This window comes from Artemia franciscana, chromosome 13 (genome assembly GCF_032884065.1).
Source record: "Artemia franciscana chromosome 13, ASM3288406v1, whole genome shotgun sequence".
Lineage (NCBI taxonomy): Eukaryota > Metazoa > Arthropoda > Branchiopoda > Anostraca > Artemiidae > Artemia > Artemia franciscana.
In genome coordinates, this window is record NC_088875.1 from 2,601,195 (window position 1) to 2,616,020 (window position 14,826).

Below are 14,826 nucleotides of genomic sequence, written 5' to 3' on the forward strand. Positions count from 1 at the left end.
GTACCCTTCCCAATAACCATTACTATATGTTAACACTGGTAAAAGTTTGTAACGTGTAACCCCTCCCCTGGGGACTGTGAGGGAGTAAGTGGTCCCCAAAGACATAGTTATTAACCTTTTTGACTTCGCTGAACAAAATGGCTATCTCAGAGTTTTGACTTTGGGAAAAACATGAGCGTGGGAGGGGGTCTAGATGCCCTTCAATATTTTTGTTCACTTAAAAAGGGCACTAGAACTTCTGATTTAATCCGTTAGAATGTTTCCTCTTGCAACATTCTAGGACCACTGGGTTGATGCAATCACCCCTAAAAAAAAAAAAAAAAAAAAAAAAAAAAAAAAAAAAAAAAACACGCACCCGTGATCGGTCTTCTGGCAAAAAATATGAAATTCCACATTTTTGTAGATAAGAGCTTGAAAATTCTACAGGAGGGTTTTCTGATAAGCTGAATGCGATGATGTGACTTTCGTTAATATTCTATGACCTTTAGGGTGTCCCCCCCCCCTATTTTCCAAAATAAGGCAAATTTCTTTTATAGACGATTTATACCTTTAACAATATTTAAATTTAAGTGGATAAAACGTTCGGATCGCCAAAAGCGTGGAAATTTTCTTCCTTCTTCCTGTAACGGAGTTCCAAAAGACGTATCGCACTTCAAAACAGATTTCATTTTAAAATGTAATGATACTTATCTTTTTAGGACAATTATTAAAATTGGAAAAGCAGGGATCAGCGTTGATTAGAAATTCTTAAGAAAATTAGTAATTTATACCTTAATTTAATTTTAATAATTTAAAAAAAAATTAATTTTTTGAAAATTCAATTTTCAAAAATCTACTAGAATTCACTAAAACCTAACAGAAGCAATAAATATTCTTTATTCAAACAGCTGGAATAATAAAAAGCTGGAATAATTTTTTTTAGTAAATTATAAAGGCTTGGAAGAATTACTAACAATGTTTTCATTAGGTTTTCTAAAATTTGATTAAAATTCGCTAAATCTTGACCAAAGCAGGATACACATTTTATCCAAAAACTGGAATAATAAAATCCGATTTGCTGTCTAGAAGAGGAAGAAGCTTCTACAATGAGCAAATCTTGAATTCTCCAATTCTTGAAAGACAAGGCGCAAAAGAGGAAGGAGCCCCATCCGTTTCTACTTTGCTACATAGATAAAATTCTTTTAATTAGTTGCACTTGGAAGGGGCTTACTAATTATTGTAATTGTGTTGCCTCTTGCCTCTCTCTAAGACTTTCTCTAATTGTTGAAATTGAGCTCCTCTCAATTTCTGATAAAACTTCTTGATCACCGTTCGGTGGTCATTTTTTTATATATCTAATTAAATATGTCAGATGATTAGAAATATCTTTTACAGTTAATACATTCAAGTGCTGTTATTAGCTCCAGTAGGAGGGGGCAGTCCTTGCCCCCTCTCTCCCAGACTTTTAAAAATAACCGTTTCATTGAATTTCCATTGAAAATGTTTTTGTGTATCTATTGAAAAAACTTGAAAATCACTGCCTAGATTTTGAAAAAGACATTTCCCACCAATTATCGTTAACTGGTGCCACTGCATGCTGTTTCCGAAGCTAGGTTAAGCTCCGGCTTGGCTATTCCAAATCTTTGCAAATAAGAGTAAATATAACCGTAGGGTTCTGGCAAAACTACGCATCCCATTTTGACCCCTCTGTGTTATTTCTATGTGGGTTCTTTGATACGTACCTTGAAAAAAAATTAATCTCTTTGTTCAGTGAATTTTCGATTTTTGGAAATTCTACTATACCCACCACAGCGGCGGAAAAACCGCGTGCTTGATGTTTTTTTTTTGCTCCAGACTATGACAGATAACAGAGATTGTTCTTTTTCGCCGTCCGTCTGGGGTGAACGAAAAGCATGTTGTCCATAACGGGACGGAAGGAGGCTATAAGAAAGGATCTCAGGGAAACTGGAACGACATCAATGTGTGTTACGAGTGAAGCTTTGAAAAGACCGGGCTGGAGGAGGGGCGTGGTTGGCTTCAGGCTGCTTGGTCTTGCAATGAGTTGTTCGTAGCAGCAGTAGTGTTCTTCTTGAATTATGAAAGCTGAACAAAACGAAAGTTATATTTTTAAGAGTAAAAAAAAGTAAACGAATAATTCAGTAGCAGCTCTACATCCGTTTGCGGATTTAGTGCCTACTGAGGCTAGTAGTTAATAGAATCTAAGAAGAATAAGCGTAAAGAAAATGTGTCATTTAGTGTTTTTACCTTTCATGCGCGATCAAAAAATAGATAGGTATGAACCAAAAGGAAAAAGAGACATTACTGCTCTTTCTTTTTCGTGTTAAAAAGTATATTTTTATTCCATTGGTATATTTTGTGCGACATATCTTGATAGGCCAATCACATTATTCCCTCTGCCGTTTAAAAACCGGGTTAACTAATGCCGAGTGACAAATCTAGACAGGCAAGGGAATGCAATTTTAATTCTGCAGTAACGGAACCTAACTTTCTGACAACCAACAAAACCTGTAAAAATGCCGAAATTTTTTAGTCGTAGGCTATCATCTTTCACAAGCTAGCTCTCTAAATCTCTGTGTATAAACCATAAACGCATGCACAGTTATTTGAACTCGTCCTAGACGTAGGATGAACTCTTCCAGTTTTGGGAGGTTCTTTTTGTCTTTTTACAGCTTCCAGTTCAGCCTCTTGAACTTGTTTTATGGTATTCATGTCTCCAGACTGCAATGCAAAAGCATCAGCATCTCCACAAACCGTGCTTGATATATCTGCGAGAAATACTTCAATTAACTTAACTTGAAGAAGTTACTACATAACACTCCAACAGAGGCTCAAACTGGAGGGGAGACAATTTCCTTCTAGAGCAGGGCTTCTTAAACTTTTGTAATTCCCGACCCCATTTATGATTGCGAGTTTCTTAGCGACCCCAACAAATATAAAGGAAAATAAAATTAATATTTTTTTCATGATATATTTATTAGGTAACAATATACATATGCATATGAAAATATATAAATTTAGAATTCGTTTTGAAACATATAAAAATCTAAAATTGAAATTTGCAAAAAATGTTATAGAAATGTTTTTATTATAGTTTCAAAAACAAGAGTGGATTCTAACCGTCTTAATTCTCTCGAATATATCCAAGTAGTTGCGTGCTAAATATTAAATTAAAGTTTACTTTTAAAATTTAATGAGATGGATGTGCCTATTTTTGTTGCATAACAAATCAAATCTTGGTGTAATGTTTGAAACTGCTGGGCGTAAGACCTCTTCAACATTTCTTATCGCTGAACGATATTGGGATTTAATGTGTGTTAAAGCTGAGAAAAGAACTTCACATAAATATGTGGTGTTGAATGGCAGAAGTACATTTAACGCCATATCAGTGATTTTGGGAAATTCAGTTCTAGTTCCGATCCAGAATTCAATCAAGGGCTTTTTTTCGGAATTGTAGTTTTAAGTTTGAGTCACACGAAAGCTCAGCAAATTCCTCTTGAGCTTTAAGTGGTAGATGATCAATGTCACTTAAGCCAATCCAAAACGGCTTTTGAATCCAAACTATTTTTTGTAAATCAACATTTAATACAAAATATGTCCGGAACTGTATTTCTAGTGCTTTTAAGTGATCTACAATAGTTTTTGCAATAAAAATTTTACGATGAATTTTTTCAATTAAAAAATTGTCAACACTGGAAAACATTTCGAACGAATTTTTTTCGACCCTACTTTTCCAAATGCTGATCTTTTTAATAAAACTTTCAATTTTGTCGTTTGAAGTAAATATATTGCAATTTTTTCTTTGAAGAGACAAGTTAAGATCGTTTAACTTCGCAAAAATATCTGACAAATAACACAGCTTGGATTGACACAAGTCATTTTGAAAAAAGCAGTAAATTCACATTTTTGTTCAGTTAAAAATATTTTGATCTCGTCCTTTAATAACAATTAAATAAAAAAAACTAATTTTTTTAGCTGAAAGTAAGGAGCGACATTAAAACTTAAAACGAACAGAAATTACTCCGTATATAAAATGGGTTGTCCCCTCCACAATCTCTCGCTCTTTACGCTAAAGCTTTTAATTGATTTAAAAAGTGGAATTGTGGCAAAGAGTCTCTTAGTTTTGATCAGACGACTTTGAGAAATAAGGGGTGGGGAAGGAGGCCTAGTTGCCCTGCAATTTTTCGGTTACATAAAAAGGCAACTATAAATTTTAATTTTTGACGAATGTTTTTCTTAGTAAAAAATATACGTAACTTAAGAATTAACTTACGTAACAAACTATTATATTCTTAAATTTTTGTTATGTATATGAGGGGGTTTCTACCCTCGTTAATACCTTGCTCTTTACACTAAATCTTAAGCTTTGTCCCAATTCTTTAAGAATGACCCCTGAATCAGAAAGGCCATAGAATAAATAGTTGAAATTACTAAAAATACTTTAGCATAAAGAGCGAGGTATTTATCTCCTCCTAAATACCTCGCTCTTTATGCTAAAGTATTTTTAGAACCCCTCATATGCGTAATAATCTCTGTTCGTTTTAAGTTTCAATGCTACTCCTTCCTTTCATTTGAAAAAACGTTTTCATGTTTATTTTTCATTGTTTTCTTATAATAATGCTTGAAAATCATGCGCCCTTTTCCTTGAATTTTTCTTCCCCAATGACAGATTCCTCCAAGGAAAGATCCTCAAACATAGCCCCCTCCACTCAGCCCCACCCCCAAACAAAATAAAATCCCCCTGAAAACGTCTGTACACTTCCCAATAACCATTACTATATGTAAACACTGGTCAAAGTTTGTTACTTGCAGCCCCTCCCCCATGGATGGTTTGGGAGTAAATCATCCCCCAAATACATAGATAGAAGCTTGAAACTTCTACAGTAGGGTTCTCTGATACGCTGAATCTGATGGTGTGATTTTCGTTAAGATTCTATGACTTTTAGGGGGTGTTTCCCCCTATTTTCATAAATAAGGCAAATTTTCTCAGGCTCGTAACTTTTGATGGGTAAGACTAAACTTGATGAAACTTATATATTTACAATCAGCATTAAAATGCAATTCTTTTGATGTAGCTATTGATATAAAAATTCAATTTTTTTGAGTTTTGGTTACTATTGAGCCGGGTCACTCCTTACTACAGTTCGTTACCACAAACTGTTTGATAATCTTTTTAAACTTTGACCTCTTGACAACCATCTTACTTCTGCATGTAATAACAGAGTTTCGTAGTTGGAAAACGTATCCTTACAGAGATTTGAAAATAAGTGACTGTTAAGGGTATGGCTCTTAATAAAATTTATGACCTTAACAGCATCCTGAAGCACATCGTTCAATTCTGGTGCCATTAATCAATTAAGAAGTGCCCATAGGATTTTTATATGCCGGGACTGTAAGATCCCGTCGGTCGCGAAAGGGTTAAACTGGCTAATTCGGAATAACATGCACTTCGTTTACAATCATACAATGGCTAAATGAAAATAACACGGAATCTTTATATAGTTTCTTCAAAATAACACTTAGCAATTTTGTTGATAATATTTATCAGGATTATTTCGGTTTTAAGAGATTGACAAAAATAAATCAACATTTTTTGTAAATTTCTATAACTTCTTCTGATTCATAGTAAATTTATACAAGCTATTATAATGATCAAAATAGAAATGCTGGTATAAACAGTCTTTCCAAACCGGAAGATTTTATGATATATTTATCTACGATGATTGTTATTTTTCTTTATAACAATAATTTTACAAGTTAAAAAGCATTTTTTGTTAAATTGTATTTTTATCACTCGCGACCCCATAATTTTGCTACGCGACCCCAAATGGGGTCGCAACCCATAGTTTAAGATGCCCTGCTCTAGAGTGTTTTGTATTCTCTCCTAGGTCTTGGAAAATACTTTTTCTTATGTATTTTCATTGAAAAATATTTTTTTTTGTTTTCTTCTTAAAAACAGAAAAAAAATTTACAATTTAGCAATAGTCTACTAGCTGACCCTTTTCCGACATTCGGCTAATATCTATCAATTGTTTAGTATATTTTTAGTTTGGCTTACAGCATTTTTCACATAGACTAGACTAAATTATCATTTCGAAGTTAGTCTTAGCCTTTCTGATTTTTATTTTTTTAATCTAACGCCAAATAACACTTTCACTTTTGTAAGTGGAAAAAAATCCCCAAACTAGCACTTATGATCTTCAGTTACTTGGAATTAATCCTTCAACTCTGCAAGCTGCCGCAACGAGAGTACAACTAAAAACAAGAGCTAAGAGCTTATATGGCACTTTTGACGAGGTCGAAAGAGCCAAGAGCTCATACGGTATGAGCTCTAGCAAAATTCTAAGAATCAATAGATTGCTTTAAAAGAAAAATCAGAGGCTTAATGCCGGTCGGGATTAAAAAAAAAGAGCTCTTCAGTCACGAGTTCCTTCTAGATATCAAAATTCGTTAAGATCTGATCACCCACTCATAAGTTAAAAATACTTTATTTTTTTCTAATTTTTCCTCTCCCTTCTGCCCTCCAGACGGTCGAATCGGGGATAACGACTTTATCAAGTCAATTTGTGCAGCTCCCTGACCCGCCTAGCACTTTTCATCGTTCTAGCTCTTCAAGAGGCACCAAACTCGCCAAAGCACTGAGCCCCACCCCCTCACTCCCCCAAAGAGAACGGATTCAGTCCGATTACGTCAATCACAAATCTACGGCATTTATAAACGCTTTCCAAGATTTCAGGTTTCCCCCTACAGCCTCCCCCCCAGTGTCAACAGATCTTGTCGGGATTTGAAATAAGAACTCTGAGACATGATTTCCTTCTAAATATCAAATTTTATTAAGATCTGGTTACCCGTTCTTAAGTTAAAAATACCTCAATTTATCTCATTTTTCCAAATTAACAACCCCCAACTCACCCAAAGAAAACGGATCCGTTTTAATAATGTCAATCACGTATCTATAACTTGTGATTATTCTTCCCATCAAGTTTCATCCCAATCTCTCCACTCTAAGCGTTTTCCAGGATTTCCGGTATCTAAGATTTCAGGTTTCCCCTCCAGCTCTCCCCAATGTCACTGGATCTGGTCAGAATTTAAAATCAGAGTTCTGAAGCACAAGATTCTTCTAAATATCAAATTTCATTAAGATCTGATAACCCGTTCACAAGTTACAAATACCTCATTTTTCTTAATTTTTCCGAATTACTCCTCCCCTTCCAACTCCACCAAAGAGAGCGGATCCGGTACGGTTATGTCAGTCACTTATCTTGGACTTGCGCTTATTTTTCCCGCCAAGTTTCATCCTGACCTCTCCGCTTTGAGCGTTTTCCAAGATTCCCCCCCCCCCCCAATGACACTGGCTCTGGTCGGAATTTATAATAAGAGATCTGAGTTCCGAGGTCCCTCTAAATACGAAATTTCATTAAGATCTGGTCCCTCCTTCGTAAGTTAAAAATACCTCATTTTTTTAATTTTTAGAATTAACCCTTCCCCCCAACTCCCCCAAAGAGAGCTGACCGGTTCGGTTATGTCAATCACGTATCTAGGACTTGTACTTATTTTTTCTACCAAGTTTCATCCCGATCCCTCCACTCTAAGCGCTTTCCAAGATTTTAGGTTCCTCCCAACTCCCCCAATGTCACCGGATCCAGTCGGGACTTAAAATAAAAGCTCTGAGACACGATATCCTTTGAAACGTCAAATTTCAATAAGATCCGATGACTGCTTCGTAAGTTAAAAATACCTCCCTCATTTTTTCTGTTTTTTCCGATTTAACCGTCTCCCCTCCCCCCCCCCCTCCAGATGGTCGAATTGGTAAAACAACAATTTCTAAATTAATCTGGTCTGATTCCTGATGCGCCTGCCAAATTGTATCGTCCTAGCTTACCTAGAAGGGCATAAAGTGGCAAAACCGGGACAGACAGACAGACAGACCGACAGATAGACCGACAGAATTTGCGATCGCTATGTGTCACTTGGTAGATACCAAGAGCCATAAAAATCATAATTTTTGGCCATGTTCTAAATTCTTATTCAGCAGGCATAATTTCCAGTAATTCTAAAAGTTTGTATTCAGCAATTTTCAAAATTGTAAAATTCAAAGAATTTGTATGGCTGCTAAATAATTATACCACCCCTTTTTACTCTACCAAGGATGGCATTATGGTGAAGGTATGATAGAAAAGCAATTTTTAGATTTTGTAAAACACTCGATTTTTTTTTAAGATAAAAAAAGCCAAATAACCTCCCTGTAGATTTTGAAAAATACCATGTTTTGTAACTTAATAGAAAAATCTTTACCTCCCCCCCCTTCAAACTTTAGTTGGCACCTCTGCGAATACCAGCAGTATTAAGTTCTAAAATACCCAGTGTAATTAGTGCTTATTAAATATCCCAACCCCAATCAAGAATTTTGATCTGAAAGATCCAAGAAAAACCGATTTGTATGTCTGCAGTAGGTTATAATTAGCTAGTCTCGTTGAGAAAAAATACGATGTAGGTATATATTTCTTTAATATGTAATATATAGAGATGGTTAGGTTATGTATTTAACATAATGCGGCCTGCTTTCCATAATTTTTTTCTGTAGTTTTCATAATTTTGTTTCTAAAGTATTATATTTTCATAATGTTTTGGGTAATTTTAGGAACACTAACCTAACTTCTCTTCTTGGGAGGGGTCGGGATATTTAACAAGTACCGTATAATTAACATACGGCATATTGATTTTAGTTACTTTGTTCGTCTTCTGCGATATTCACCAGGATGCGGCCTTAATTGTTGTTTTTTCAGTGTCAAAGAATAAAGTTGTCCAACTCCTTCATATTTCACCAACAAAAAAAGGAAAAAAAATTCATCGTTATTCAAGCTGGATTGTATATATGATTTGAACCATGGCTGATATATTTATTTGCGTATCTAGCAAAAACGTCGTTTCAGAAAGTTGAGAAAGTCTAACAATAAAACACAAGATCTCGTTACAGCATGAATAAGACCACACAATTAGGTGTTGAATTCAGATGTAAGCATAATAAAACATAAATGGAAGTTTCTTCATGATCCAACTTTTAAATGCTTTATTCTATGTCAGGTTTCATGACACAACCATTTGACGACGCGCCAGTAGTTCTTAGTTGTTATTTTATGTTTATTTTGTTTTAATATTTATTAAGTTTAGGGTTGCCATTTCTTTGATCTGAATGTCTCCCCTGAACATCCAAAACGTTTCATTTTAGCTAAAATGTTTCCATCTTGAAATCTCAAAAACTAGAGGTTAATTATTTTTTACCAGCTGTACTACTGACGATAGGGCGTTTTGTAGACCTCTTTTTAAGTGGGCAGTTAGCATCAGATATAAATGGAAATGAAAACAATCCACATAAAAACATTCATACAAAATGACATGGAGTAGAAGCACGAGACTCACATGATTTAAAAATCCTATGCTTTGCAATACTACAAAAAAGAAAGAAAAAAAGGGGAAAAGCACTACTTTGGTTAAAAGTGTTTTTTTTTTTTTTACCAGAATATACAACCAGTTGGGAAATATTTAGTTTTATGTCATAAATTTACAAAATGTCTCCTTTTTTGCTCTTTTATGTCCCAAGTTCGTAAGACATGTCACTTTTTTGCCTTTTTATGTCATTGTGTCTAAAAAATGGGAATGTATCCTTTCGACATAAAGTGTGTCCAGTTGGCAACTCTGATTAAGCCTGGCCTCATAGCAACTAAAGGGCTGGACAGTAGTAGGGCTTTTCAAATTAAAAATAGCCTATTTTGCGCCAGCTTCCATACCAGGGGTTCTCCCTAGGCTAGTGTTCCATTTTAGCGTATTTTAGGCTGATTTTTGAATTTATAGATTTTCTCAGCATGCTAAAACAAATTGCAATACGAATTTATCACAACTCTGAATGAAAGTATGTTCAAACTTAAGGGCTGATGAGTTTTGAGTGCCAAGCGCCTATAAAGAGATTAAAAACCTTAGCATAAAGAGCGAGGGGCAAGGAAGGGGTAGTCTACCTCACATACGTAAAAATTTATTCGTTTCAAGTTTTAATGTCGGTCCTTGCTTCTGATTTACCAAAATATACATCCAGCTGGAAAAGTTTTGTTTTATTTCAATAATTTGCAAAATGTCTCTTAAATTGCTCTTTTATATCCTTACTTTCAGTTAAAAAAACTTGTTTTTTTTTTATTTAATTTCTGAACGTTTTTGAATTAATGCATGTTTTATTTTGGCTCTCCACACATTAAGGCTCCACAAATTATTAAAATAAAATTGTGGCTCCACAAATTATTAAAATGAAATTTGCATATTAATTCCTTTTTTGGCTAAATGGCTTTCTCTTAGTTTTGATCATACGACTTTAAGAAATAAGGGGTGGGGAAGGAGGCCTAGTTGCCCTAAAATTTTTCGGTTACATAAAAAGGCAACTATAAATTTTAATTTTTGACGAATGTTTTTCTTAGTAAAAAATATACGTAAACTTAAGAATTAACTTACGTAACAAACTTTTATATTCTTAAATTTTTGTTATGTATATGAGAGGGTTTGTACCCTCGTTAATACCTCACTCTTCACACTAAATCTTAAGTTTTGTCCCAATTCTTTAAGAATGATCCCTGAATCAGAAAGGCCGTAGAATAAACAGTTGAAATTACTAAAAATACTATAGCATAAAGAGCGAGGTATTTATCTCCTCCTAAATACCTCTCTCTTTATACTTAAGTATTTTTAGCACCCCTCATATGCGTAATAGTCTCTGTTCGTTTTAAGCTTCAATTCTACTCCTTACTTTCAATTGAAAAAACTTTTCCATGTTTATTTTTTCATTGTTTTTTTTTATAGTAATTTTAGAAAATCCTGCGCCCTTTTTATTGAATTTCTGTTCCCCCATGACATACTTCTCCAAAGAAAGATCCTCCCACATAGTCCCCTCTTCTCAACCCCACCCCCAAAACCAAAAAAAATTCCCTGAAAACGTCTGTACACTTCCCAATAACCATTATTATATGTAAACACTGGTCGAAGTTTGTAACTTGCAGCCCCTCCCCCAGGGACTGTGGGGGAGTAAGTCATTCCCAAAGACATAGTTATTATAGTTTTTGACTATTTGGAACAAAATGGCTATCCCAAAATTTTGATCCATTGACTTTGGAGAAAAATGAGCGTGGGAGGGGGCCTAGATGCCCTCCAATTTTTTTGGTCACTTAAAAAGAGCACTAGAGCTTTTCATTTCCGTTAAAATGAGCCCTCTTGCGACATTCTAGGACCACTTGGTCGATATGATGACCCCTGGGGAATGGAAAAAAAAACAAACAAACAAACAAATAAACCCGCACCCGTGATTTGTCTTCTGGCAAAAAATACGAAATTCCACATTTTTGTAGATAGGAGCTTGAAAGTTTTGCTATATGGCTCTGTGATACGCCGAATGCGATGGTGTGATTTGATTATATGACTTTTAGGGGGTTTTAAAGACTAAATTTGATGAAACTTATATATTTAAAATCTAATTCTTTTGATGTATATTTTAGCATCAAAATTCAATTTTTTAGAGTTTCGTTTACTATTGAGCCGGGTCGCTCCCTACTACAGTTCGTTACCACTAACTGTTTGACTGGCTATTGTATACGTATTGTTAACGATTACACAGCTGCCCTCCCACCCCTGCACCCTCAATTAGCTCCCGAGGGCTTGACGTACAGTCCCTAGGCTGATGAAATAGTATATACAAATATAATATTTGGTCCTGGCAAAACTTGTTTTGTTGTCTACGTCCCAAGTAAAGCAAAAATCACAAAAAAAACAGCTTTTTTCAAACTTTAAAAAAATCTAGATAGTTTTTTAAATATCTCTGGAAATCTAGCCTCCCTCCATTGAAAATTCTATTCCCCCGCAAAAAATTCCTTCTGGGAAAGATCCTCCAATTTAAGACCCCCATTAAACCAGAATATTGGTTGTTTTAAGATTAAAACAACCAATCGGCCGTCCTGGCCGAGTGGGTTGGTGCGCTGGATTCAGGATCCCTTGTCTGAGAGGACACGGGTTCGAATCCCAGTGTACCCAATTCTTCAGTTTGGGACGGGGGTCAGTGGCGTGACTCTGTAAGCTTAGCCAGAGTCGACCCAGCTCTAAATGGGTACCTGGAGAAATCTGGGGAAGGTAAACAGGAAGGGTGTGCGAAAGCACAGGATGGCTGGCCCCCAACCCCCCATTGCACTTCCTGGCTGAAGGGCCAAGAAACGGAGATTAGCACCGCCGCTTTTTTTTTTTTTTTTTTTTTTTTTTTTTTTTATTAAAGCTAGATGGCTTTTGTTATTTTTTTCCTAGACTAACTTGACTTCGATCTCCAATCAGTTTCACTTAGCAGGGGCCGTCTCCAGGCCCAAACAACACTTCTTAAAATTTTAGAACACTTTAATCGATAGTTCCATTATTTTTCGGAATACAAACTTGTATTTTCTTTTCTTTTCTAAAATTTCAATGCCCGTCCCCAGTACAAATATTAACCATATCTTGAATCAATATTTCATACTTGCTCGTTTAACTTCCCCCTTCTCGTGACCACTCATTGACTTGGTCACTTAATCATGTTGGATACTTCATGGTTATTCTCATCTCCAGTTCAAACAGTTCGTATTAACGAACTTTAAGCAAGGAGTGACTCAGCCCAATAACAACTAAAACTCTAAAAAACAGAATTTTGATAAAAAAAATATACCCTATAAGGGGAATAAACGTTTTATTTTGATTCCAAATATATAATTCATCTAGTTTAATATTACCTATCAAAAGTTATAAACCTGAGAAAATATCCATGATCCATGATTTCTGGGAAGAATGGGGGGACATCCCAAACGTCAAGGTATTATAATGCAATTCGCAACATCAAATTCAGCGTCTCAGAGATCACTACTGTAAATGGTTTGACCTCCCAACTGCAAAAATGTGGAGTTTAGCATTTTAAACCAGATTTTATAGGGGGGGGGGGGTGGAGATGAATGCCTGCATTATTTGTAAAATTGCTGGCAATTTAATTAAAAAAATCGACTGAAAGTAAGGAGCAACATGAAAACTGAGTAAATTTTGGTTGTTTTGTTTTTTTTTTCTAAATAAAACCCAAAAAACAGGTATATTCAAAAGCCCAAGAAACGAAATCTTTAAAATCAAGAGTATCTAGAAGGAGGGGACTACCCCCTGCCCCCAAAATTGATACACATGTAAGCAATACCGTATTGGGGGGGGGGGATTTGACCCCCCCCCCCCAAAAAAAAAGAAGAAAGAAATATATTGGTCTGACTGGTAAAAACATAACAAAAATGAATATGAACAAATTTTTTATCCGTTAAAAAAAAAAAAAAAATGCGTAAAACCACTCGAAAAAATCCTTTTGTAACCTTCCCTCTTCTGAAAAAAATCCTGGACACGGCCCCAACTGTAAGTAAAATAAAAATTTAATCAATGAGAAAACTTTCTATGGAATTTAAATCTCTTCCAAAATTACAACTATTTTTCAGAATACCTTAAGCTAAGAAGTTGCAGATTTTTCTGAAATACCCGCCAACCATTCAGCCTATAAATCTTATCCGTCCAATAACTTGCTTTGATGATTTCCTTAGACAAAACATTCTAACAATATTAATCACCAGCCAAGTAATGACTCAAGTTTTTTTTAAAATATGTTCCATGCATACCTTATGAGGAATCCTTATGGATCCTTATTTGCATATTTACTTTATGACACAAAAACCAAATGACAAAGGCCCAATTAATGCATTGACTTCTGAAGACTGTCATGGGCCTGGTAGCATTTACGATTCTGAATATAATATTTAAAACATCTGTGCACAAGAAAGGGGTAGAGATTCATTCCCGATAACGTGTTCCAACAAGAGAATCGACCAAGGGAGAGGAGGGCGACTCTCCCCGCTAGAATCTGAATGATACAAGTTTTTCGTTAAAAAATCAAAAAAACTATATCCCCTAGGCAACATTCAGGTGGTGGGTATCGGGTTTCGAGATTCCTCCTAAAAATGTTGTCCAACTCGGAAAAAAGTAACGAAAATGTATATAAACAAATTTTTCATGTGTTTTGTAAAGTTTTTTTGTGGTCCCCTCCCCGAACGAAAATCTTACAAATGGCCTTGTCCCCCTCCTCCCTATATTCTGAAAATACCTTTATTCGTATCTTCAGTTACGAAATTTAAAAAAAATCTCCCCCTGCAACAATTTTGTGAATTGGTGCCAAAAATAAACGCAAAGGAATCTTGAATCCCTAGGATTTTTAATTGTAAGATTCGTTGCACCATTGACTAATTCAGAAAATACAGCTTATCTTGGGTTTTGATACTAATAATACAACCACAGGGAATTTTACTAGTTCTGCTATTACTATTACTAATGCTCCAACTACTATTTCCTTTGCAGTTATTTGTAAGGTTAAGTGCATTGAGATGAAAATTTCAGCAAGTACATGAATATGCAGGTCATCAGGAGGGCATATGGACAATGTCTTAGCAATGGCTGATTGTACTAAGTTGAGCAGTAATACTACTGCTGTGACTACTATTACAACTATACCTAGAGGGTATGAAGGTGATATTTTCAAAGAATATTTCTGAAATTTCCGTTTTGCAGAATGACAACCTACCATCCGTATGCAATTAAAACCTACAAGGCTAAGTTAAAACTTTCAAGGCTTGATGTTGAACTAACCAAAAGGAAGTATTTACATTATAATACTACTGCTTCTACTTCCACAACTACTAATGTTACCACCGGTACTAAAGGTAAGACAGCTACTATAAACTCTACTCCTACTGCTACTATTAT